Source organism: Pantherophis guttatus, chromosome 13 (assembly GCF_059756535.1).
Source record: "Pantherophis guttatus breed Tessera chromosome 13, ASM5975653v1, whole genome shotgun sequence".
NCBI classification, from domain to species: Eukaryota; Metazoa; Chordata; class Lepidosauria; order Squamata; family Colubridae; genus Pantherophis; species Pantherophis guttatus.
In genome coordinates this window covers 12,761,970-12,787,526 of record NC_142075.1, presented here as the reverse complement: position 1 = coordinate 12,787,526, position 25,557 = coordinate 12,761,970, and the positions used below count along the sequence as shown (strand labels likewise).

Here is a 25,557-nt window from a genome sequence, read left to right as displayed (position 1 = left end):
GAATTTCTTTTTTGATTTTTTTTTTTAAAAAGCTTGTTTTCTTATCGGAAGTAGCAGAATTGCTAGGTTTCCGTTGTTGCTATCTCTTTTCTTCCCTTGGAAGCCTCTTGGACTGTCCACAATCATCATAACATCTTCCCTTAGGAAGGCAGGACATTCATGGAGTCCTCAGGTTTATTTTTATTTATTTATTTTGTCAAGCGTATATAAGATTACAGATAAAAGTATCAACATGATTGTGAATACATGAAATATGTAAACATGATTATGAAGACATGAGATGGTTACGAATAAATGGGGACATTAGGAAAGGGATGGTAGGCATGCTGGTGCACTTATGCACACCCCTTACAGATCTCTTAGAATGGAGTGAGATCAACAGTAGACAGTCTAAGGTTAAAGTTTCGGAGGTTTGGGGGATGAAACCACAGAGTCAAGGTAGTGCATTCCAGGCATTGACCACTCTATTACTGAAGTCGTATTTTCTGCAATCGAGTTTGGAGCGGTTTACCATGAGTTTGTATCTATAGTGTGCTCTTGTATTATCTTGGTTGAAGCTGAAATAGTCATTGACAGGTAGGACATTGTAGCAGATAATTTTACTATACTTAGGTGAGACCAAAGGCAGCGTAGTTCTAAGTTGTCTAGGTTACGTTAAGTTGCTGGAGAGAGGACTATGCAGTGAAAACAGGACATCTACACACCCATCCTTTGGTGAACTCCAGAGGTGGGTTTCAGCAAGTTCTGACCAATTCGGGAGAACTGGTAGCGGAAATTTTGAGTAGTTCGGAGAACCAATAAGTACTACCTCTAGCTTGCCCCATCCCCATCTATTCTCTGCCTCCCGAGTCCCAGATGATCAGGAGGAAATGGGGATTTTGCAGTAACCTTCTCCTGGAGTGGGGAGGGAATGGAGATTTTACAGTATCCATCCCCTGCCATGCCCACAAAACATGCCCACCATGCCATGCCACACGCACCAAGCCACACCCACAAAACCGGTAGTAAAATTTTTTGAAACCCACCACTGGTGAGCTCCTAATACTCCAGTCCTGAACATTTAACCAATAGATGCCTATGGAGATTCTCAGTCATCCAGGTCATGATTCTCTCTAAGATGCTTTTTCAAAAGCCAACTGGACTTTGTTTTTCCTCTCTCTTCTCATTCAAGAAGTTCCTTCAGAACTGAAGAACATCTTCCAGGAAAAACAAAGTCCAGTTGCCTTTTGAAAAAGCACCTTTGGTATTTCACCAACAAGCTTTCCTCCCTTCGTAGTATAATTTGAAAACAAAAGCCCCTTTTGTCACACTGATTAAGTGGTAGAGAATATGCAGGAACACGGTTTGCCATGGCAACAGTTTATAGCATTTGGAGGAAAACTTGAAGACAAAATGCTATGCATGCTGCCTTAAACATCTGGAGGAAAAAGTGAAATATAAAGTTAAAATGATTTAGCTCTTTATTGGCGCCCCAATAAATAGTGTTGTTTTCTAAACTCACATGATACCGCCATTTTCTATAAGTGATGCTTTCGGCATGTTGAACTTCATCTCATCTGACTCATGCAATCTTCAGCTTCCAAAATATAGTTTTTTAGGGGTACATCTGGTCACCAAGAGTGAGCTTTAGTGAGAAGATGTTTTTTTTTTTCTTCAAGGAAAAAACAAAGAAAGTCCAGTTACTCCTTGAAAAGTGGTGTGGGACAACCATGACCTGGATGACTATGGATATCTCCATAGATAGATATTTCACCGAGCAATTTCACTTGCTGGGCTTTCCTCAGAATTAAGAAAGAACATTTCTCTTAAGTAGAAAGTTTGTCACAAATGAGCCCCCTCTTCCCCCCCAAAAAATATCCTGTCATCACTGGAAAAAAACAAGACAGCTGGAACTCCATTCTAATCTATTATTCTGTGTCACCCACGCATCATTATGCAGAGGTTAGCTGACCTGCCCATTTAAATCTAATATCCTGTAACCCCTGTCTGGTGTGGTTTATAGTAGTCTCAGAGCAATCAGCAGCTTTAGGAAGTGATAAATAGAATTCCTTGTTTTCATTTGTCATTTGCATATTTATTGAGCAATGACTTGATCTTAATTAGTTCTGCTTCGAATGTGTCTGTTGGCTGGCTAGCTGGTGTTTCTTGAAAGACTGTTTTGCAGGCGAAGACTTCCATATTCTTGACGACACGCAAGCAAAACAAAAGCAAAAATGAATCCAATGGCTCGGTTATTTATTTCTGAAGTCTCTGAAATTTGTCTCGCATTTGCTTTCAAACAGTTCTTCCTGTTCTGTTAAAGGCATTCAAATTTTCGAAGCCAACCATCCAGATGAATTGCACAGAGGACATCCCAAACAGCCTCAATTTTCTCCCAATAATATGAAACAACATATTTACACATGATGTTAGCCATTTACTGGCTAGCTGAAAGCATTGGGAGATGCTGATCAATCAGGAAGGGGGAAAAAAACCCCAATTCATGTTTATACATCAACTATTTAAATGGACTCCAGAGGATGGTAAAGGACAGGAAGGCCTGGAGGAACGTTGTCCATGGGGTCACGATGGGTTGGACACAACTTTGCAACTAACAACAACAACAACAACAAATTTTGAGTTCAGCACCTACTTGGAGTTTTGAGAACATAATGGTCTTGCTTTCAAAAACATGAACGGGGGGATAAGAAAAGAGTGGAATGGCCTTTCATAAAATGCCTTTAATGGTAGGCATGCATCTGTTTAGGAAAGTTGATATGAAAAGTTCTACATGAGAAAACATGACTCTGAATATCCAACTATGAATATTTATGTGGATTCTTTAAAAAGATGCAAAAATGGTCCAGAGCAGGGGTGAAATTCAGCAGGTTCTGACAGGTTCTGGAGAACCGGTAGTGGACATTTTGAGTAGTTCGGAGAACTGGTAGCGGAAATTTTGAGTAATTCGGAGAACCAGTAAATACCACCTCTGGCTGATCCCAGAGTGGGATGGGAATGGGAATTTTGCAGCATCCTTCCCCTGGAATGGGCTGGAAATGGAGATTTTGCAGTATCCTTCCCTGCCATGCCCTCCAAGCCATGCCCATCAAGCCACACCACACCATGCCCACAAGCCACGCCCACAGAACCAGTAGTAAAAAATTGTTTTACTACTTTCACCACTGACCCAAAGGTGCTTTTTCAAGAGACAACGGGACATTTTGGTTTTTCTTTGAAGGCATTTCGCCCACAGAACCGGTAGTAAAAAAATTTGAATTTCACCACTGGTCTTTCCTATTGCTGTCATAGATATTTTTTTCCCTCAAACAATATCAGCTCTTTTTATATATTATTTATTTTAATCATTGCTCGAGTAGATATGGATATTGATCAGATAGATGGATCCAGTGGTTGAGGATACAAATGGAAGGGAAGAGGAGAAGATATCATTAAAATTATTATTTTTTAAAATTAGATTTTGGTCTTGTTGCCTTGGAACAACGGTGTCTGAAGGGAGTGTCAAAATCTGCAAGATCGCAAATAGATGCTCTTCAATATCTACTTTGATGCCCCCATGCCCCCGCCATCTTGCAGAATTTGACTTCCCACTTGCAGGTAAGGGAACACCTCTTCCTCAGGGTAATGGATGCCAGAGCCTAAGAATCTGTCACTTGATGGCATCAGAAGGCTGATCTACCTGACCAGGTTAGATTTATATACTGTTTTACGGTGCTTTACAGCCCTCTCTAAGTGGTTTACAGGGTCAGCATCTTGCCCCCAACAATCTGGGTCCTCATTTTACCAACTTCGGAAGGATGGAAGGATGAGTCAACCTTGAGCCTGGTGAGATTCGAACTGCCAAATTGCAATCAGCCAGCAGTCAGCAGAAGTAGCCTGCAGTACTGCACTCTAACCACTGCACCACTGTGGTTGATCATTTCTCAAGAGCAAGGATGCACAGTCTCATTCTCTATTCACAGCAAACCCACCAAGAATACAATCTCTCCCAGTTTTTCTCCTATATATCCAAACCAGTTGTTTCTGACTCGAACCAGTTCAAGTAGTGGCATCTCATTTGCCTCCTATACTTTATTTCTGTATAGGCAAATGCCTCCTCTTTAGCTGACTCCTGAGCACTGGGGCAGGAATGATACCTCATTGTTTCCATTGATTGTACCCCAGTCTCCATGGCTCCCTTCCAGGGGTGGGATTCAAATAATTTAACAACCGGTTCTCTGCCCTAATGACCAGCTGGGTAGTCATGGCTTGGTGGTCATGTGACCGTGTGGGTGTGGCCAACTCAACATTACTCGTGTTGATGGGTGCTTCGCCTTAGCTGTTACAATGTAATAAGGGTGAACCAGAGAGGCAGTTTCTATAAGCAAGGCAATAAAGATTCGGCTAGAAATAACACCAGAATGTTTCAGTTCCTTACAGGATTAGCCCTGTAAAGTGGAAAAAAAGCAAAATAACATTTCTTCCAACACCCGGTTCTCGGAACTGCTTAGAAAGTTAACAACCAGTTCTCCCAAATAGGTGCGAACTGGCTGAATCCTACCACTGCTCCTTTCCCTTCCCCTCCCCTTTCCAAGTTCACCAGAAGTTATTTTGTTCTGATCTCTCTAAAAAGGTCATTAATGGAGCAATAAGACAACGGATCTGTCTTTTGTTTCAGAAGTAAACTCATGAAACATGAAATAATACACCTATCTTCTCTCTGGGTCTCCTTCCTTCCTTCCTTCCTTCCTTCCTTCCTTGATGGATCAATGCATCATGGACTTTTTTTTTTTAAGTAACATTGGCAAGAATTCTGCCACTTTCCACTTTCTAGCTCAAGGGGGAGAAAAACATTCCATAACACTTATTTATGTTCTTTCCATAAAAATGATTTTTTTTAAAAAATTCCATAAAGTAGTGCTGTTTTTTTGTTATTTTTTTAACCAGTCCGGGAAAGGTATAAAAAAAGGAGGGGAATCTATAAATCAGGGTCCAGACAGAGTATCCAGCCATGTCTGTGGTTGATACAAAAGGAAAGGGTTGAAATCCAGACAGGAATTGAATTCTTCCCAATTTCCACATCAGAAAAAAGCAGATTAAAGCTGTAATGTTTAAAGTAAGGGGGGAAATATTACTTTAATACCATAAGGCTACATATTAATTATGGTATTATGGCACTACATATGACTGTATCCTTTTGGGCTAGGGACAAGCAGAAGGCAACACCATGGGGATATGGCAGGAAAAAAAAAAGATATTCTAAGATATATTTGTTCAGCCCAGTAGAAAAAGGTCCAAGATGCTGGGCAGCTAAGCCCATTATGAAGCAGTTATTTGTTCCCATTTAATGAGCCTATAATACCTTGCATCGGGGTGGAATCAGGGTGACTGAATGGAGCTAAGTATTTACTGGCCGGATGCCCTTCCTGATGCTTATGTGGAGCTCACAGCAGATAGTTTCTATGAAGCAGTTATTTAATAAAGCTTTAGATTTGTGGGATTTTGAAAAGAAAATCACCGGGGGGAAAAAAACAGATCACTTCAGGGACATAGTCATCTATGCCTTGGGCTGTTGATATAAAAGAAATCCCAAGAAACCGATGTTTCCGTAAGTCCCTCGTCTGTGCTTCTGAATAAACAGTACCATCTAATACTCATCTGTAGGCTTGCCTATTATGCTGGAGTTTTACTTGTTTTCACTCCAATTGTGCTGGGGCTCTTATTCTTAAATTTTTAATGCTGTTCTTTAGGTTTATAAATGGTCTAGCATTCAAAACGATTTTTTGGATGAAAGAAAAATAACTTCAGATGATAGCCAAGAGTATAATACATTCTGGATGGGGAATGATGAGCAAAAATTAGGTCTGTGCTTTTGAATACTCAGTGATGTACTCTGTTTCCTACAGTGCATAATAATTATATTGTGTTATTGATATTTTGCAAATATCATTATAAACAATAGTGCTGAACAATCCTGTCTGTCTGTCTATCATTGTCTGTCTGTCTGTCTGTCTGTCTGTCTATCTATCTATCTATCTATCTATCTATCTATCTATCTATCTATCTATCTATCTATCTATCTATCTATCTATCATTGGATGCAGATATTTTTATATGCTGTTTATTTTATATATTGTATTCTGTTTTTTTCATTTGCTTTTAATTGTTGTAAACCACCCAGAGTCATGTATTTGATGGCTATATAAATTGAAAGAAGGAGAAGGAGGAAAAGGGGAAGGGGAAAGAGAAGCAGGAGAAGAAGAAGCAGGAGAAGGACTTGAATGAACAGTGCAGGAATCAGGTAGTTCGTACCCATCCCTTTCTTGGAATTCAGCAGTAATAAATATCCTAGCTGATTCTCCATCGTGACATCATTTTTAACAAAGCATGAATTAAAAATATCTCCTGATTCTGTTTTCCACAACTGCTAGACTAGCCTCTCTTTTTTTTTTGGATTTTCATTTTTTTCCCCCTTTCCCCTTTGTCAACTTCAAAGAAAGGCTATAATTCATTGTTAAGAGTCCCCAAAGTAATTGCTAGCCACAATGTTCATAATCGACCCAGACTGACTTAAATCAGACTTTTTTTTTTAAAGAAAGTGACAGAATGTTACCATGATGGAGCAAATGGAAAACACGCCAGGGAACGATGGAGGACCAAGACGCCTAAGTGATTGTCTTCTAGCCCACTCTGAGTTTTCCCCCACCATTTTTTTAATTAGTAGGCAGCTTTCAGCCATGTTTTTATGAGGTAAACCTAAGTTATAATAGATAAAAAGAATCGTCAGTTTATGAAAGATCAAAATTTTATGGAAGGCAGAAAAGTACAGCAAAGCAAGACTATCCTGCCCTGAATTTGATGGTTTCTAATATCACTTTCCTGAAACCTCTGTCAGATAATCCTAACATAGCAGAAGCACAAATCTTTTGTTTTCCTGCCTCTGAGGAAGACTGAAAATAATACTAATAATATCTGTGATCTGAAAGATTTAGAGTAATGTGGTGAGTAGGAGAGGCAGAGAAAGGCTACAAGTTCTGGGTTTAATCTTACGTTCAATCATTAATTTTCTTTTTTTACAGGAGAAAAAAATATATCTTTGTGTCAGTGCTGCACAAATACGGCATCTTTTATCATCTCTCTGATAGCTTTAGGCCAAGTAAGCATTAATAAAACAAACTGACTTGAACAGATGCATGGCAGCTGGGAAACAAACAGAGGGAGGGTTGAGCCGCTGCATTGATCTCCAGAATTCCTGATTTTCTTTTCTTTTCTTTTCTTAATTTTAATTTTCTTCCCTTCTTCTCTCCCTTGGATAAAAAGGAGGCACCAATTAAATGTTGGCATCCAACTCCTGAAATCATCTGGATGGGGAAAGCATTAAACTAGTTTCTCGATCTGCTGATGTGCTTATTCTCACGTTGCTGCTCAACAACAGGAGTGGGCGTATGCGAATCCTCTACGGCATGGGTGAAGTGAATACCACTTGCCTTCGCTACCGGTTCACAAATGTGAGCGCACGCACCACCTCCACGCATGCTCAGAGACTTCCACACATGAGCAGAGTGTCAAAAATGGAATGTGTTGACATCCGGATGGGTGGGCGGAGCTTCCCGCAGCCAACGCTACCGGTTCGGGTGAACCGGATAGAGCCAGCTGAATACCACCACGGCTCCATGGGGGACAATTTTTTCCCTCGTTTGAATTCACGGGACTGGCATCACTATGGTAACTAGGGAACAACATTTTCACAACCATTTTAATTCAGTGTTTTCTTTTTTTTTCTAAGGGAAAAAAAATTACCTTGGCGTGATGGGCCTTAAGTTGTGCCTTTCTGCACCGGATAACGTTCTTTCTCATAACCCCAATAGCATAACACCACAAGCTCTCGTAAAACTCTTTGAACCTCTTCTACAGGTGGGACGCGGTGGCTCAGGGGCTAAGACACTGAGCTTGTCGATCGAAAGGTTGTCAGTTCAGTGGTTCGAATCCCTAGTGCCACATAATGGGGTGAGCTCCCATTACTTGTCCCAGCTTCTGCCAACTTAGCAGTTCGAAAGCATGTAAAAAAATGCAAGTAGAAAAATAGGGACCACCTTTGGTGGGAAGATAACAGCATTCCGTGCGCCTTTGGCATTTAGTCATGCTGGCCACATGACCACGGAGACGTCTTCGGACAGCGTCTTCGGCTTTGAAATGGAGATGAGAACCACCCCCTAGAGTCAGGAACAACTAGCACATATGTGCGAGGGGAACCTTTACCTTTACCTTTAATGTTCTTTCTCATAACCCCAATAGCATAACACCACAAGCTCTCATAAAACTCTTCGAACCTCTTCTACAGGTAGCCCTCGACTTACAACAATTGAACCCATTTTTTTTTGTTGTGAAGCGAGACAGTTGTTAAGTGAATTTTGCTCTGTTTTACAGCCTTTCTTGCCACAGTTGTTCACTGAACCACTGCAGTTGTTAAGCTAGTAACACGGTTGTTAAATGCATCTGGTTTCCCCATTGGCTTTACTTGTCATAGGGTTATAAAAGGGGATCGCATGACCCTTGGACACTGCAGCCGTCATAAATAGGAAACCAGTTGCCAAGCATTCAAGATTGTTGGAGGGCAAGATGCTGATGTTTATAAATTGCTCCAAGAGTGCTGCAAAGCACCATGAAGCGGTATATAAGTCTAAGTGCTATTGCTATTTTCCAATTCATGCCATTTTTGACTTCTGCACTATGTTCAGTATGGAATTTTAGAAGATGAAAGAGAAGACCAGTAACTCTAATAGCAACATCGTTTCGTGCAATTAAGCCTTCAAAGGAAGCAGAAGATACAATGCTGTCCATTCCTCTTCTTTCTTTGAGAGGCATTATCTTAAAGGGATGTATTTAATCCATCATTTCATCAGGACAAAATGAAACGCTTAGCACACCCTCATTCGCCTGGCCCCCATACAGCTGTTTCAAAGGGACCCAAATTCCCATACAGTCTGGAAAGACTATTATGTAGATCTCTCTTTAATTGTTTCCAACACCAAATTAAATAGGAAAGGAGCTGTGAAGCTTTCCATTTGCTTCTAGGATTTAGGCTGATTGATGGTGGAAAAATCCAATAGGTGCCAAGTGGCCATCTCAGACAAGGTTGGAAACGAGTCACCAGGGGATTTCTAAGCACCACAAGCTGAGAATGTGATTAAACACACTTCAGGCAAGGGAAGAAAAAGCCGTTCCTATTTCTTCAACTGTATTATTATTTTTCTAAGCACCTGAAGCATTACCTCAAAGGTTGCCTTACTCCCACTTGTGAATCTAATCATCATCTTTCAAGGCAGGGAAACAAATAGCCTTACTTTAATGGAAGTGTAGTAGACCCAGCATGATGCAAATTCTTTTGAAATCTGGATTTTTCAGATCCCAATTCAGGGAACTATGAAAACATCTTGAGAGCAGGAGAGAGAGAGAGAGAAAAAAAGAGTCAGATTTCACCTGAACGGCAAAGCTTCCATTATTAATACCCTACAGGTTATGCTGTATATAAAATACAGGAACATCAAAGGAATAATACAAGTGACACTTGTATTTTTCTTCAAGCTAGAATGCTAAATAAGCTTCTGAAATTCTTCACCACATTTGTATGCAGAGGAAGTAGGTTCCAAGTGAAGAGAATATATGTAGCGATGGTTTGAACCGTGGAGCGCTGATGATGCTTCCTAGTTGGGCAAGAAAACATCTGCAAGATCAGGGAGCACTCTAAACTCCTGCGAAATTGGGTAAATCGTTTCTCCAAATCCCTCCAGGGAAAGAACTTCTCCAACATGTCTACAGAGATTCTTGGTCATCCAGGTAATGGTTATCCCAAAGGTGCTTTTCCAATTGACTTTTGAAAAAACACCTTTGAGACAACTTCTCCAACAATTTCTTAAGGGAGGGAACCACCTATTAATTGTGGAAGTAATCATTACTGGAAATGTCTCTCCTGAGATGCTCTATCAGAATTTAATGGAAGCAAGGTTAGTTGCAGGTATTTGAAGAATGATTTGGAGAAAGAAAGACAGAATTCTCATGTCAACTATTTGACTACTTCCTAACGAATAGAATAGAATAGAATAGAATAGAATAGAATAGAATAGAATAGAATAGAATAGAATAGAATAGAATAGAATAGAATAGAATAGAATAGAAAACAGAGTTGGAAGGGACCTTGGAGGTCTTCTAGTCCAACCTCCTGCTTAGGCAGAAAACCCTATACCACTTCAGACAAATGGTTATCCAACCTCTTCTTAAAAACTTCCAATGTTGGAGCCTTCACAACTTCTGAAGGCAAGTTGTTCCACTGATCAATTGTTCTAACTGTCAGGAAATTTCTCCTTAGTTCTAAGTTGCTTCTCTCCTTGATTAGTTTCCCATTGCTTCTTGTTCTGCCCTCAGGTGCTTTGGAGAATAGTTTGACTCCCTCTTCTTTGTGGCAGGCCCTCAGATATTGGAAGACTGCTATCATGTCTCCCCTAGTCCTTCTTTTCATTAAACTAGACATACCCAGTTCCAGCAACCGTTCTTCATATGTTTTAGCCTCCAGTCCCTTAATCATCTTTGTTGCTCTTCTCTGCGCTCTTTCTAGAGTCTCCACATCTTTTTTACATCGTGGCGACCAAAACTGGATGCAGTATTCCAAGTGTGGCCTTATCAAGGCATTCTAAAGTGGTATTAACACTTTAAGAATGTCCTATTCTTCACAGAAGGCTTTTCTGGAGTCCATTTAAGCTCACGCCAACTGCATCAGTGACTCCATCCAGCCACCTCATTCTCTGTCGTCCCTTTCTTCTTTTGTCCTCAATTGTTCCCAGCATTAGGCTCTTCTCCAGTGAGTCCTTCCTTCCCATTAGGTGGCCAAAGGATTTGAGTTTCATCTTCAGGAAATCAGTGTTAATCATTTCAATATTCTTGCTAAGAAAATAACATGCCCCTGTCTCTATGTCCCTGTACAGCTAGTCCTCGACTTATAGAAGTTCATTATTGGAAGTTACAACAGCACTGAAAAAAGTGACTTATCATTTTCACACTTACGATTGCAGCATCCCCATGGTCACATGATTAAAATTCAGATGCTTGGCAACTGACTCACATTTATGACGATTGTGATGTTCTCGGGGTCATGTGATCCCCATTTGCGACCTTCTGACAAACAAAGTCAACAAGGAAGCCAGATTCACTTAACAACCATGTTACTCATTTAACAATAGTGGCGATTCACTTAACAATTGTAGCAAGAAAGATTGTAAAATGGGGCAAAGTTTCCTTAACAAATGTCTCACTTAGCAACAGAAAATTTGAGCACAGTTGTGATCGTAAGTCGAGGACTGCCTGCAATCACCAAGAGTTAAGCAATGTGTTCACCCTTAGTAAATATCTAGTATATTTTTATATCTACTATATTTCTAACAAAACACCGCTGGATGGATTTTAGATCTTAATAAAGTCAACTACCACATCATTTTGAGTTTAATAGGTCTTTTTCCACCAGCTACATTTAAAGAAAAGAAAAAAAAAACCTCTTGCCACCAGCTTCATTATTGGAAATGACCTTGTGTTCTAAGGTTTTTAAAAAGATGAACAATTCTTTCAGGTTGTTTGTTCGGAATTGAATGCTTTTTATAAAAGTGGATCATTGTCCCACGAGCTGCTTTGTTGGGTTTTTTCTATGGGATCAAGAGTAGTGGGGAGGACTACTATTTGCCACCTGAATTCAGTTCCCATGCAGGGTGTTTTGTGAGCCTCAAGTGAGAAGTGATTGAATCCCGTACGCTTAAGAAAAAGGGAACTGCAATATTGGTGAAATCAAGTTGGTAACTGCATCTGTTCTGTCAATCTTAGAGTTTTTTTTTCCTTTAACCAAGGGGCACTGTTTTTCCCCCTCCCCCATTTCAAAGTGGCAGCTCATATCCCTCAAGTGCATCACTTTTTCATATGAACAGCTATCTGATCTTACTCCGGTTTGCTCTCTGCTGCTCGGAAAGATACATGAAGTTTTCTAACAAAGTTTCGAGCTTAAGGTAACATCTAAAATTATAGATTTCTCAAATCGCCTTGGCAGGGGTTGCTTTGTGAAATAAGCTGATAACCCACCTTTCCCCAGGAGGATGTTTCCTCGCTTTTAGACAACTAACCAACTGAACAGCAGCCCCATTAAATCTGACACCTGGTATCTGTGGAGTGACCATGCAGAGAAAAACTTTAAACCATGGAAAAGGCAGCTGCTGATTTGCTTTCACTCAAGGAAGAGTCATCTTCTATCTGAGTGAGGTTTGAAGGATGAAGGAAATTCTCTACTCTTTATCAGCCAAAGCCCTTTCGTAGGCAGGCAGATTTTAAAATCGGTAATATTTCAACCTTAACTTAATTCTCAACTCTTTCTATCTTTGTGTTTTATTTATGCTTTTATACCACTTTTTATGCTTTTATTGTGAACGGCCTGGAGTCACTTAGGTGAGGTGGGGGATGTAGAAATGTGATAGGTAAATGGATGGATGGATGGATGGATGGATGGATGGATGGATGGATGGATGGATAGATAGATAGATAGACAGATAGATAGATAATAGGCAGACAGACAGACAGACAGACAGACAGACAGACAGACAGACAGACTTAGGTAGCTAGTTGACGATGACAGAAAGAAAGAAAGGAAGGAAGGAGGGAGGGAGGGAAGGAAGGAAGGAAGGAAGGAAGGAAGGAAGGAAGGAAGGAAGGAGAGGGGGAAGGAGGGAGGGAGGGAGGGAGGAGGGTTAAGGTTAAGGCATCAAATCACAGACCTGACAGTGAGCAAGTTATAATGTAACCTGATTATCAAATGAAGCCTTGTTTTGGATTTGCACAGTTGTGAAAGTTTGCACAATCAGCTAAATTGCAGATTTTATATCAAAAGAGTCCTTCCTTTTGAAAGAAAGAAAGAACTAGATAGATAGGTAGCTCGATGATAGATAGATAGATAGATAGATAGATAGATAGATAGATAGATAGATAGATGATGGATGGATGAATAGTGGATGCATGGATGCATGGATGGACGGTCGGACAGACAGACAGACAAACAGATAACCTAGATAGCTAGGTAGCTAGATGATGATAGATAGATAGATAGATAGATAGATAGATAGATAGATAGATAGATAGATAGATTGCTAGATGATAGATAGGTAGATAGATGATAGATAGATATAATAGATAGACAGACAGATGATAGATAGGCTTCCTCAGTGCACATGCGTAAGTATGGTGGACAGTATGCTTATTTTTTCATTGCAGTGACCACCCAATGCTTTGACATTTTGAATAACTTGAACACCCTTATTTCTGTTGAACTTTCTTCCTCTTTCCATCTGCATGCATGGTCTAATTTTGAGAACTGTATACCGGTATTTTCTAAGCCTATGTATTTGCATTCAATCTGTCTTTTGGCCTTTCCTTCCAGGTCTTTGGGCTTGCGTGAGTGTTCAAAAGATATTCCCCTTAAAAAAAAAACATTGTCAAAACAAAAGAAAACAATCTCTTTTATACAAACACACAGCACCTTAAAGATCAAGTTAACCTTAGCATCCTGCCACAAGCTTCCTTTAAAAAAAAAAAAAAAAGCAATGTACGTCATTCCTTGCTATACCATCCAAAGTGCATTCATCAGATCTGGAGAGCTTGGAAGCATCCTGATAAATGGTTGTTCCCTGCCCCAGCTATCATCTCTTAAAAGTTTAACAGCACAATTAAATTTATGCTTCTGGGTTGCTCAGTTTACTTTTTTGGACCAGACCTTTGAAAATTGTGTGTGAGTGTCCATGTTCAATTTTCACGGATGGCAGAAGGAGCTGGGGAATCTATTGTCTGTATTTATTTATAGCATTTATTTATCAACAGTTAGTTGCAGGTATTTGAAGAATGATTTGGAGAAAGAAAGACAGAATTCTCATGTCAACTATTTAACTACTTCCTAACGAATAGAATAGAATAGAATAAAATAGAATAGAATAGAATAGAATAGAATAGAATAGAATAGAATAGAATAGAATAGAATAACAGAGTTGGAAGGGACCTTGGAGGTCTTCTAGTCCAACCTCCTGCTTAGGCAGAAAACCCTATACCACTTCAGACAAATGGTTATCCAACCTCTTCTTAAAAACTTCCAATGTTGGAGCCTTCACAACTTCTGAAGGCAAGTTGTTCCACTGATCAATTGTTCTAACTGTCAGGAAATTTCTCCTTAGTTCTAAGTTGCTTCTCTCCTTGATTAGTTTCCCATTGCTTCTTGTTCTGCCCTCAGGTGCTTTGGAGAATAGTTTGACTCCCTCTTCTTTGTGGCAGGCCCTCAGATATTGGAAGACTGCTATCATGTCTCCCCTAGTCCTTCTTTTCATTAAACTAGACATACCCAGTTCCAGCAACCGTTCTTCATATGTTTTAGCCTCCAGTCCCTTAATCATCTTTGTTGCTCTTCTCTGCGCTCTTTCTAGAGTCTCCACATCTTTTTTACATCGTGGCGACCAAAACTGGATGCAGTATTCCAAGTGTGGCCTTATCAAGGCATTCTAAAGTGGTATTAACACTTTAAGAATGTCCTATTCTTCACAGAAGGCTTTTCTGGAGTCCATTTAAGCTCACGCCAACTGCATCAGTGACTCCATCCAGCCACCTCATTCTCTGTCGTCCCTTTCTTCTTTTGTCCTCAATTGTTCCCAGCATTAGGCTCTTCTCCAGTGAGTCCTTCCTTCCCATTAGGTGGCCAAAGGATTTGAGTTTCATCTTCAGGAAATCAGTGTTAATCATTTCAATATTCTTGCTAAGAAAATAACATGCCCCTGTCTCTATGTCCCTGTACAGCTAGTCCTCGACTTATAGAAGTTCATTATTGGAAGTTACAACAGCACTGAAAAAAGTGACTTATCATTTTCACACTTACGATTGCAGCATCCCCATGGTCACATGATTAAAATTCAGATGCTTGGCTTAAGGTAACATCTAAAATTATAGATTTCTCAAATCGCCTTGGCAGGGGTTGCTTTGTGAAATAAGCTGATAACCCACCTTTCCCCAGGAGGATGTTTCCTCGCTTTTAGACAACTAACCAACTGAACAGCAGCCCCATTAAATCTGACACCTGGTATCTGTGGAGTGACCATGCAGAGAAAAACTTTAAACCATGGAAAAGGCAGCTGCTGATTTGCTTTCACTCAAGGAAGAGTCATCTTCTATCTGAGTGAGGTTTGAAGGATGAAGGAAATTCTCTACTCTTTATCAGCCAAAGCCCTTTCGTAGGCAGGCAGATTTTAAAATCGGTAATATTTCAACCTTAACTTAATTCTCAACTCTTTCTATCTTTGTGTTTTATTTATGCTTTTATACCACTTTTTATGCTTTTATTGTGAACGGCCTGGAGTCACTTAGGTGAGGTGGGGGATGTAGAAATGTGATAGGTAAATGGATGGATGGATGGATGGATGGATGGATGGATGGATGGATGGATAGATAGATAGACAGATAGATAGATAATAGGCAGACAGACAGACAGACAGACAGACAGACAGACAGACTTAGGTAGCTAGTTGACGATGACAGAAAGAAAGAAAGGAAGGAAGGAGGGAGGGAGGGAGGGAAGGAAGGAAGGAAGGAAGGAAGGAAGGAAGGAAGGAAGGAAGGAAGGAAGGAAGGAAGGAGAGGGGGAAGGAGGGAGGGAGGGAGGGAGGAGGGTTAAGGTTAAGGCATCAAATCACAGACCTGACAGTGAGCAAGTTATAATGTAACCTGATTATCAAATGAAGCCTTGTTTTGGATTTGCACAGTTGTGAAAGTTTGCACAATCAGCTAAATTGCAGATTTTATATCAAAAGAGTCCTTCCTTTTGAAAGAAAGAAAGAACTAGATAGATAGGTAGCTCGATGATAGATAGATAGATAGATAGATAGATAGATAGATAGATAGATAGATGATGGATGGATGAATAGTGGATGCATGGATGCATGGATGGACGGTCGGACAGACAGACAGACAAACAGATAACCTAGATAGCTAGGTAGCTAGATGATGATAGATAGATAGATAGATAGATAGATAGATAGATAGATAGATAGATAGATTGCTAGATGATAGATAGGTAGATAGATGATAGATAGATATAATAGATAGACAGACAGATGATAGATAGGCTTCCTCAGTGCACATGCGTAAGTATGGTGGACTGTATGCTTATTTTTTCATTGCAGTGACCACCCAATGCTTTGACATTTTGAATAACTTGAACACCCTTATTTCTGTTGAACATGGTATTTTTTTTTATCTGACTCCAGAATCTTTCTGTAATGTTCTAACTTGTCTAGTGAGGAGAAGGACCAGGGAAGACATGATAGCAGTGTTCCAATATTTGAGGGGCTGCCACACAAAGGAAGGGGTCAAGCTATTTTCCAAGGCACCTGAAGACCAGACCAGAAATAATGGACGGAAATTAATCAAGGAGAGATTCAACCAGGAAATAAGGAGAAATTTTCTGACAGTGAGAGCAATCAACCGATGGAACAGAAGTTGCCTTCAGAGGTTGTCGGAGCTTCATCACTGGAAGCTTCCAAGAAGAGACTAAACTGCCATTTATCAGAAATGGTGTAGGATCTGCTTGGGCAGGGGGTTGGACGAGATGATCTACAAGATACCTTCCAACTCTGTTAATCTGTATCTATCTGTATTAGCTCAGTTTGGGCAACTGAAGATCCTGCAACTGGGATGACTTCTTCGGGCTGTGACAACTACCTCTCAAAAAGTTTAATTTACCTTTTGTCACAGGAAACATTAGGCGCAAGGAAATGAACTCGAGAGGGCACAAGTTATTGTATCAGACTTTGTCTTTAAGACTGAATGCCTCCGCTTCCATTCTGCATTTGGAAGAAGTAAGTAAGAGCACATCCAGAGCAAGCTTGTTGGTGGAACAAATAGCAATGATAAATAACATAAAGGAAAAGGGATGTGGATAGCTTGAAATTCATTATGACTCTTGAGAAGCTAGGTAGAAGTCCTATAAACTTCAGAAGATGGACATTTGTCTTCCTGACATTGAACATCTGGGAAAAAAAAAGGAATGAGCCCTATTCTTCCTCTTCAACTCTGAACTCGAACAACCATCATTGTTCAATTTTACAATAGTCCACCTTAGAGGCTTCACCATGATATAAGAGCCATGGTGGCACAGTGGTTAGAATGCAGTATCGCAGGCTAACTCTGCCCACTGCCAGGAGTTCGATCCTGACCGGCTCAAGGTTGACTCAGCCTTCCATCCCTCCGAGATCAATAAAACGAGGACCCAGATTGTTAGAGACAATATGCTGACTTTGAAAAATTGCTTAGAAAGGGCTGTAAAATACTATGAAGTGGTATATAAGTCAAAGTGCTAAGTAAGTGCTATTGCTATGCTCTCAGTAGACAGCTATCCCTGCTTGCCTTTGTAACTTGCAATGAAGAATTCATCATTTCCTTAAGCAGTCAGTTCTGTCACCAAGCACCTCACACAATCCTGACAGCTTTCCCAATGTCAATCACAGCTGACAAAGTTGCCAGGGAGAAAGTCAATTCCGTATGACCCTGTCTTGCTTCTCCAAGCAAGAGACTCAATGCAGAAGAACCTTCTCCAAACATGCTACAAGCTCCAGCTTTCTCCACTGATCTCTTTTGCTTTTGGTTTGCTTATGTTTTCAACTTTTCTGAGACAAGATTGCATTGGCTGAACAGGGGAGTTGAAAGGAGGAGGAAGCAGAAAACATCAGTGGTAACCATGTTAGATATGGTGTGATTAAATCAAGGTTTCACTATAATTACACCGTATTTAAATAAAATGTATTCTGGTAAGTGATTGTAATTAAGCTACAATTAAACACTTTCTTCTTCTGTAGTTGCTGTTTACCTGGAAAAAGCTTCTTCATCTGATATGGAAGCTGAGGAAAAATATCCTCTCAGTGCTAGCTATGACCTGCTGGTGAGAATAGAATAGAATAGAATAGAATAGAATAGAATAGAATAGAATAGAATAGAATAGAATAGAATAGAATAGAATAGAATAGAATAGAATAGAATAGAATAACAGAGTTGGAAGGGACTTTGGAGGTCTTTCCCTCTAGACAATGAGGGAAAGTAAAAAAAGCAAAAGACCAGATGCAGATGCAATATTTCCCATATCCCTATCTGAGGCTGGACATCTCACAAACCCAGATCAAGCCTTGAGCCACAACATGATTACCATGGTTGGACACACAAGGAATTTGTCTTGGTGCATACGCTCTCAGAGTACATAAAAGAAAAGATACATTTGGCAAGAATCATAAGGTACAACACTTAATGATAGTCATAGGGAACAAATAAGCAATCAGGAAACAATATCAATATAAATCGCAAGGATACAAGCAACAAGGTTACAGTCATACAGTCATAAGTGGGAGGAGATGGGTGGTGGGAATGATGACAAGATTAATAGTAATGCAGATTTAGTCAATAGTTTGACAGTGTTGAGGGAATTATTTGTTTAGCAGGGTGATGGCATTCGGGAAAATGTTAGTGTGTGTGTGTGTGTGTGTAAAGAAAGAAGCAGACATTCTGCGAGCTTTGGAACTTAAAATTTATTCTACTAAGCTTTTGTCAGCCATCTTTACTAATATACCTGGAACTCATATTTTTTAGAATAGTTTGTAATATATATATATATTACATATATATGGATGGGTCTGCACTGTTGGTCAAAATGGGTTTGATGTTTTATAGCTATTCTAAAAATTATTATTATTTATTTATGTTGCTTTGATCCTACACTTCAGAAACAAGCTTTTGAAAACACATCTTTTATAAAGTCAGCCACCATTTTTGAATAAGGATGCCTGGATTTACCTCGAACCTTGTTTGAGGTGACAGATAGTGGCAGCTCTGTGTGGCCCTAATAACTTGCATGGATCTGGCTGGGTTACATTGAGTAACAATATAATCCTGCCTTGTCAACTTGAGTTTACGTGCCTTTTGAAACAAAACACAACAGACAGGTCATTTATTCCAGCATGAGGGCAAGTGTGCTGCCTGATCTGTCACAAATGCTAGAATCTTTTGGCTGCACCTCTGTGGTAGGGTACATCAAAAGGAACTTGTCACGGCCTCTTGCTCTCCCGTTGTCTGTGAGCATTGTGTTGCCCTGAGGCTGCAGTGTGACAGTGTTGTAAGAAAGCATGTGTTATTTCCATGAGTCCAGAGTGGAAACGGAAAAACAAAGAAGATAAAATCATACTCTATTAAATTCTAGCTTATTCCAGAATTTTAGGCAGCCTTCACTTATATATATAGGTAGGTTACAAATAGCCTTCCAGTAGAATTTCATACTGTTACATTTCCCTTCTCTCTTTCTTGATTATTTTGCTTTGTTTTGACTTAGGACTCAGATGTAATTAGTTTATACAATCACATTTGTTTATATAATCATACATAAACTAAAACATCAATTTCTCATGCTTTTAACACGCAGCCTGGGTGGATGGCAACGTACAAGCCACAGCTGCATGGAACATCTCATTGACTGCAATGCCAAAAGTCAACACAAAATGACAATTTGTGGTACTACAAGTTCTAACAACTAAATCCTTTCAAATGTTCCAATTTTTGAAAATATATCTCCTGGGCATCACAGCAATATAGTATTGCCATCGTGTTCCCCACATCTCTAAGGAGCAGAGACAATGAGGATAACAATAAGGGTGACAATGATAAGAAAAGTGCAACCCCTGGTTAAAAAAAACTTTACATATTTTAGGATGCTTCAATGCTATCCAACAGGAGGCACCTTCTAGATGAACATGGGTGATTCAACACTGAAAGTTTTTTAAGAAGAGATTGGACAACCACATGTCTGAAATGGTATGTGGCTTCCAGCCAGTGCAGGAGGTTGGGCTAGAACAGGGTCCCCCTATCTGTCTGCCACGTCACACTATCGGGCTATGTCCTGTTGGCCACCGGGCTGCATGAGTGGCTGGCTAGAGTGCACACGTCTACATGCACACACACACACAAACTCGCACTAATATCACTGCGAGTATTGGGTGTGCACTTGTGGCCCCATTTGCATCACACATGTGCTCGCAGCCCCATGCGCATGCGTGCGTAAAGGCACCTGCCTTTCCCCACCCTCCGGGCTTCCAACCCAGAAAGGTTGGGGAACTCTAGACTAGATCGTAAGCTTTCTAACAGACAGGAAGAGCAGGTGAATCTAGGCAAGGTCACATCAGATACCTGTACAATTAGCCCCCTAGGAGCCCCCCGGGGCTCTCTCCACTTCTCTTCTCTCTATACACCAATCTCAAAAGATCCCTCTGTTAAAGTACAGAGGTTTACAGATGATACAACAGTGATTGGACTCATTCGAGAGAATGACGAATCTGCATACAGACGGGAGGTTGGACAACTAGCCTTGTGGTGCAACTGGAACAATCTTGAACTAAACACACTCAAAACAGTAGAAATGGTGGTGGATTTTAGAAGAAACCCTCCTATGCTACTACCTCCTGCAATACTAGACAACACAGTATCAACAGTAGAGACCTTCAAGTTTCTAGGTTCTATCATATGTCAAGACTTAAAATGGACACCTAACATTAAAAAATGTCATCAAAAATGTCATCTCTTAATTTTTTTTCCCAAAGTCCTTTCCAACTGTGACATTCTGACCAATCTATCCTTTGTCACCCTCCATGGGATGGGAGATAATCAGGCAGGAGCAGAACTGTAAACTAGATTGAGAAATCAAGAATAAAACAAAAGATGGAAGAAGCCACTTGCAAACTATTTCTATGCTATTAATAACAATAATCACTCAAAATGCATGGACACTTCCATGAAATCACCAGGTGGGGAGCGTCTCTTAAGAGAGATGTTATGTTACTCAATGCTGTAGGAGTTTCTTTTAACATCCAGCAGCTGAAAATAGATGCAGGCTTGTAATGGGAAGGGGGTAACAATATGGTTCCCATACAAACTAACAAACCCACAATGTCTTTTCTTGGTGCCCACTAAAAGAAACAAACAAGCTGTCAAGCAAAATATCAGGCACCAGCAACAACTGCAGTCCTAAATACAGAATGTTATGATGGCTGCCATCTTTTTGTTCTAAAAATATCTGTATTGTGAATAAAAACAGTCAAGTTTTCCCACCATCATCTTGAAGTACTCTGTTTTTTTCTCTCATCTCTAAAAATGAATTACTAGTAGAGACCTAGAATAATATTGCAGTAACAATAACATGATCTACAAAGGCAATAATAATAATAATAATAATAATAATAATAATAATAATAATAATAATAATAATAATAATACGCTTGGGAAGTGTTCGACTAGTGATTTGGGAAATGGACGTTGGTCTTACCTGATACGTCCGTTCTCGTTGTAGGGAAACGTCTGTCACTCTGGGTTCGACCTTCCATGCTTCGTGTGACCGAGTCCTATAAATTTACATAGCTCCGCCCTCCTGGCCCAGTGTTTCGGCGAGGGCGTTGCGTAAACTGATGTGTCTCCCTAGAACGAGAAAAAATTAGTACACCTCCCACCCCATAAACCCATCAGGGAGGGCGTGACAGACGTTTCCCTACAACGAGAACGGACGTATCAGGTAAGACCAACGTCCATTCTCCGTAAGAGGGAAACGTCTGTCACTCTGGGGACATACCAGAGCTGAATGTCCTCCAGGGCGGGAGAAAGAAGAACTGGAACTGCTGGGGTCACGGGCGATGAACCGCCTGTAGGACCCGACGGCCAAAGGCAGCGTCCGATGAGGCAAAGGAATCCACCCGGTAATGTCTGATGAACGGCGTAAGGGATGTCCAAGTGGCCGCACGACAGACCTCTTCCAATGGAGCGCGGGTAGCCCAGGCCGCGGAAGTTGCTGCGCTCCGGGTGGAATGAGCCGTAATGTGAGGAGGAACAGGCAGATGGAGGCGTTGGTAGGCCGTAGCGATGGTGGCCCGAAGCCAGCGGCCCAGAGTAGGCCCAGAGACTCTGGTGCCAATGGAGTCCAACTGAAAAGAAACAAACAGGGCCTCCGTCTTCCGGAAGGAACATGTCCGCGAAATATAAATGCGGAGGGCTCGTCGTACATCCAAAGTGTGCCAGGAACGTTCGAGATGGTGAGAGGGACGGGGACAGAAGTTGGGGAGGACCAGTTCTTGAGACCGATGAAAAAGGGAGTTCACTTTGGGAAGAAAAGTGGGGTCAAGGCGGAGAACCACTCTGTCCTTGTGGAAAATACAAAGGTCCTGGCGAATGGAGAGGGCTCCCAACTCGGAAATACGACGAGCCGAGGTGATCGCCACCAAGAATAAAACCTTGAACGACAAAAAACGTAAAGAGACCTCCCGGAGGGGCTCAAAGGGAGAAGCCATAAGAGCCCGGAGGACGGAGTTCAAATTCCAGGTAGGGAACCTGTGAACCACTGGAGGCCTCAAATTAGAAGCTCCACGCATGAAAGTCCTGATGAGCGGATGACGGGCTAGAGAGTCCTTAGAGCCACACGATAGAACCGTAGACAGAGCCGCTACCTGCCGTCGCAGGGTAGAGGGGGCTAAACCCGCATCAAACCCTTCGAGCAGAAAGGACAGAACTGCAGTGACAGAGGCAGTTAACGGGTCTACCGCGTTCCTCCGGCACCAGGAAGAAAAAGCGGACCACGTAGCCTCATAAATGCGCGTTGTGGAACCGCGGCGGGCAGCCTGCATAATGGAGATGACACGTGGAGGGACGCTGGCATTGGTCAGCAAGCGCCGCTCAGCCTCCAAACGGTCAATTGGAGGCTCGACGGGTCCGGATGCTGGATTGCCCCCTGGGAGAGAGAGAGAGAAGCTGGGGGAATGCGCCAAGGAGCTGCTACCGACAGGGAGCGGAGGTCCGCATACCACGGTTGACGAGGCCAATGCGGGGCAATGAGAATCAGTTCTGCCCTCTCCTCTAGGAGCTTTCGAATCACCTTTGCTAGAAGGGGAAGAGGGGGGAACGCATAGAGGAGCCCGGGAGGCCAGCGGCTGCGAAGGGCGTTCGTGGCCTCCGCCCGAGGATCCGGATAGCGGGAAAGGAACCGAGGTACCCGGTGGTTCGATGAGGAGGCGAACAAATCGACAACAGGCGTCCCAAACTTGGCGCTGATCTTCCGAAATAGGGCCTGTGGGATGCTCCATTCTCCCGGATCCAGGACGTGGCGACTGAGGGCATCCGCCTGAGTGTTCAAGGCTCCTGAAATATAGTCTGCTCTGAGAGACCGAAGGTGCCGTTCGGCCCAGAAGCCCAGACGTAGAGACTCCGTCAGGAGCAATCGGGAATGAGTGCCCCCCTGCCTGTTGATGTGAGCCTTTGTGGATATATTGTCCGTGAGGACCAGGAGATCTTGGCCCTCCACGAGATGTTGAAAACGAAGAAGAGCCAGACGGACGGCTCGCAGTTCCAAGAGATTTATGCTGTTCTGACGTTCTTGAGTTGTCCAAAGTCCCTGGGCCTGATGATGAAGAAGATGGGCCCCCCAGCCCAGAAGGCTGGCGTCCGTCACCAGCGACAGGCGGTGAGGTTCTCGAAAACAGCTGCCTCGAGCGATGGCATCTGAAGTCCACCACCGAAGGGACGCGGAAACTTGAGGTGACAATCGGAGGAGGACGAGGGAGGAACTGCGACCGGCCCGTTGGAGAGGGAGCAGAAACCACTGGAGCTGTCTGCTGTGTAATTGAGACCAGGGAACTATTCCAAAGGTGGAAACCATTTTGCCCAATAACCGGGAAAGCTTTAGCGCGGAACAAGAGCCCTCCCTCAAACACTGAGATGCTAGAGAAGAAAGACTGATCTGGCGCTCTGGGGAGAGAGATACTATAGACGAAACCGTGTCGATAGAAGCCCCCAAGTGGATAATACGGGGACCAGGGATAAGCTGGCTCTTGTCCCAGTTAATCGAGAAGCCATGAGCCTGCAAGATGGTCAGAACAGAAGACAAATCCTGTTGGGCTGAGGGGGAAGAGGAGGACAGAACCAAAATATCATCTAAATAAAATTGCAGACGTATAGAAAGGGTCCGAATATGCCCAATAAGGGCGGCCATAATCTTAGTAAAGACCCTCGGGGCAGAAGAGAGGCCAAAGGGGAGAGCCCTATACTGGTAATGACGCCCCAAAAAACTAAAACGGAGATACTGACGGTGGGAAGGTGCAATACGAATGTGAAGGTATGCCTCGGTTAAATCTATAGAGGATAGCCAATCCCCTGGGCGAATACATTCCAAGATGGTAGACAAGGAATGCATCTTGAACCGGCGGTACGAGACAAACCGGTTCAAGGCCTTTAAATCTAAGATGGGACGCCATCCCCCCGAGGACTTCTTAACAAGAAACAAACGGGAATAAAAACCACGGCCCCTCTGCTCCCGGGGAACCTCCTGGATTGCCCTAATGTCTAAAAGATGTGAAATAGCGGAGGACACCAAGGCCCTCTTAGCGACATTGTGGGACACGGGGCAGGGAAGAAAAACAGAAGGAGGAGGAGATAGGAATTCTAGGTAAAGACCAGACCTAATGGTAGACAGGACCCAGGCATCAGAGGTAGAAACCTCCCATTGATGGAGAAAAAGTGACAAACGCCCCCCAATAGGAGCAGAATTAGCGGGATCTACGTTGGAAACGACCCCTGCCTCCCCGGGAGGAACGTCTAGGAAAAAAACGGTTTCCCTGCCTGACCTGATTTTCCTGGGAGAAGCCTCTCGCAGGGAAGGGACGCTGGAATCTTTGTTGGTAAGTACCCGAGTAGGAAGCACGAAAGGGCTGGTTCCGAGGTAGAGCAGAGAAACGAGAATCGGAGCGTCTGGAAGCCGAGGGAAGAATCTTACGTCGGTCTCTCGTTTCCACCAGAAGAGGCTCTAATGGAGGCCCGAACAAAGAACCTGCAGAATAGGAAGCGGAAGCTAGTTGCCACTTGCTCCGCATATCGGCATTCCAGTTGCGTAGCCATAGGAGGCGACGCGAAGTCACGTTGGAACTAAGGGCTTTTGCCGCAAATCTAGAAGCATTTAGAGTGGCGTCCGCTGAATATTCTAGGGCTGCCGCAATTTTACTCAAATCCTGGCGCGATCGTGAGTCAGAAGGTTGTATGCGTTCCTGAAGCTGCTTAATCCATAACAGCGCGGCTCTGTTGAAAAATGAGGCAGATGTTGAAGCCTTGATGGCCCAGGCAGCCGCCTGGTGCCCCTTGATCAGAGTCTTCTCTGCCCTGCGATCTTCCGGACGTAGGGCATCTTCCGGAGGACCAGCGGGATGGGATGAGTTGCACAGAGCCACTATTGGGGCGTCCACTGGAGGGGGCTGTAACAAATCCGCCAGAGCGGGGGCAGAATTGTACAGTCGTTTATCAAGGGAATTAGGGCTCGGCCCAGCACCTGGTAAATTCCACTGGCGAAGAAGTACATCCAAGAAGAGCTTGGGTGCCGGAATAGTCTCTGGGTCGACTGAAGGTTCCGCAAAGACAGCGGAAGCCGGATCAGGGGCAACGGGATCTGTAGGAGCAGCAGGAACATTT

General features: G+C 42.4%; 1 protein-coding gene across 4 annotated transcripts in view; it reads right to left on the bottom strand.

Moving 5' to 3' along the window:
- Window positions 1–25,557, bottom strand: part of AGBL1 (AGBL carboxypeptidase 1) — a 701,662-nt gene that overhangs the window by 246,850 nt on the left and 429,255 nt on the right. The gene's annotated exons all lie outside the window — the stretch shown is intronic.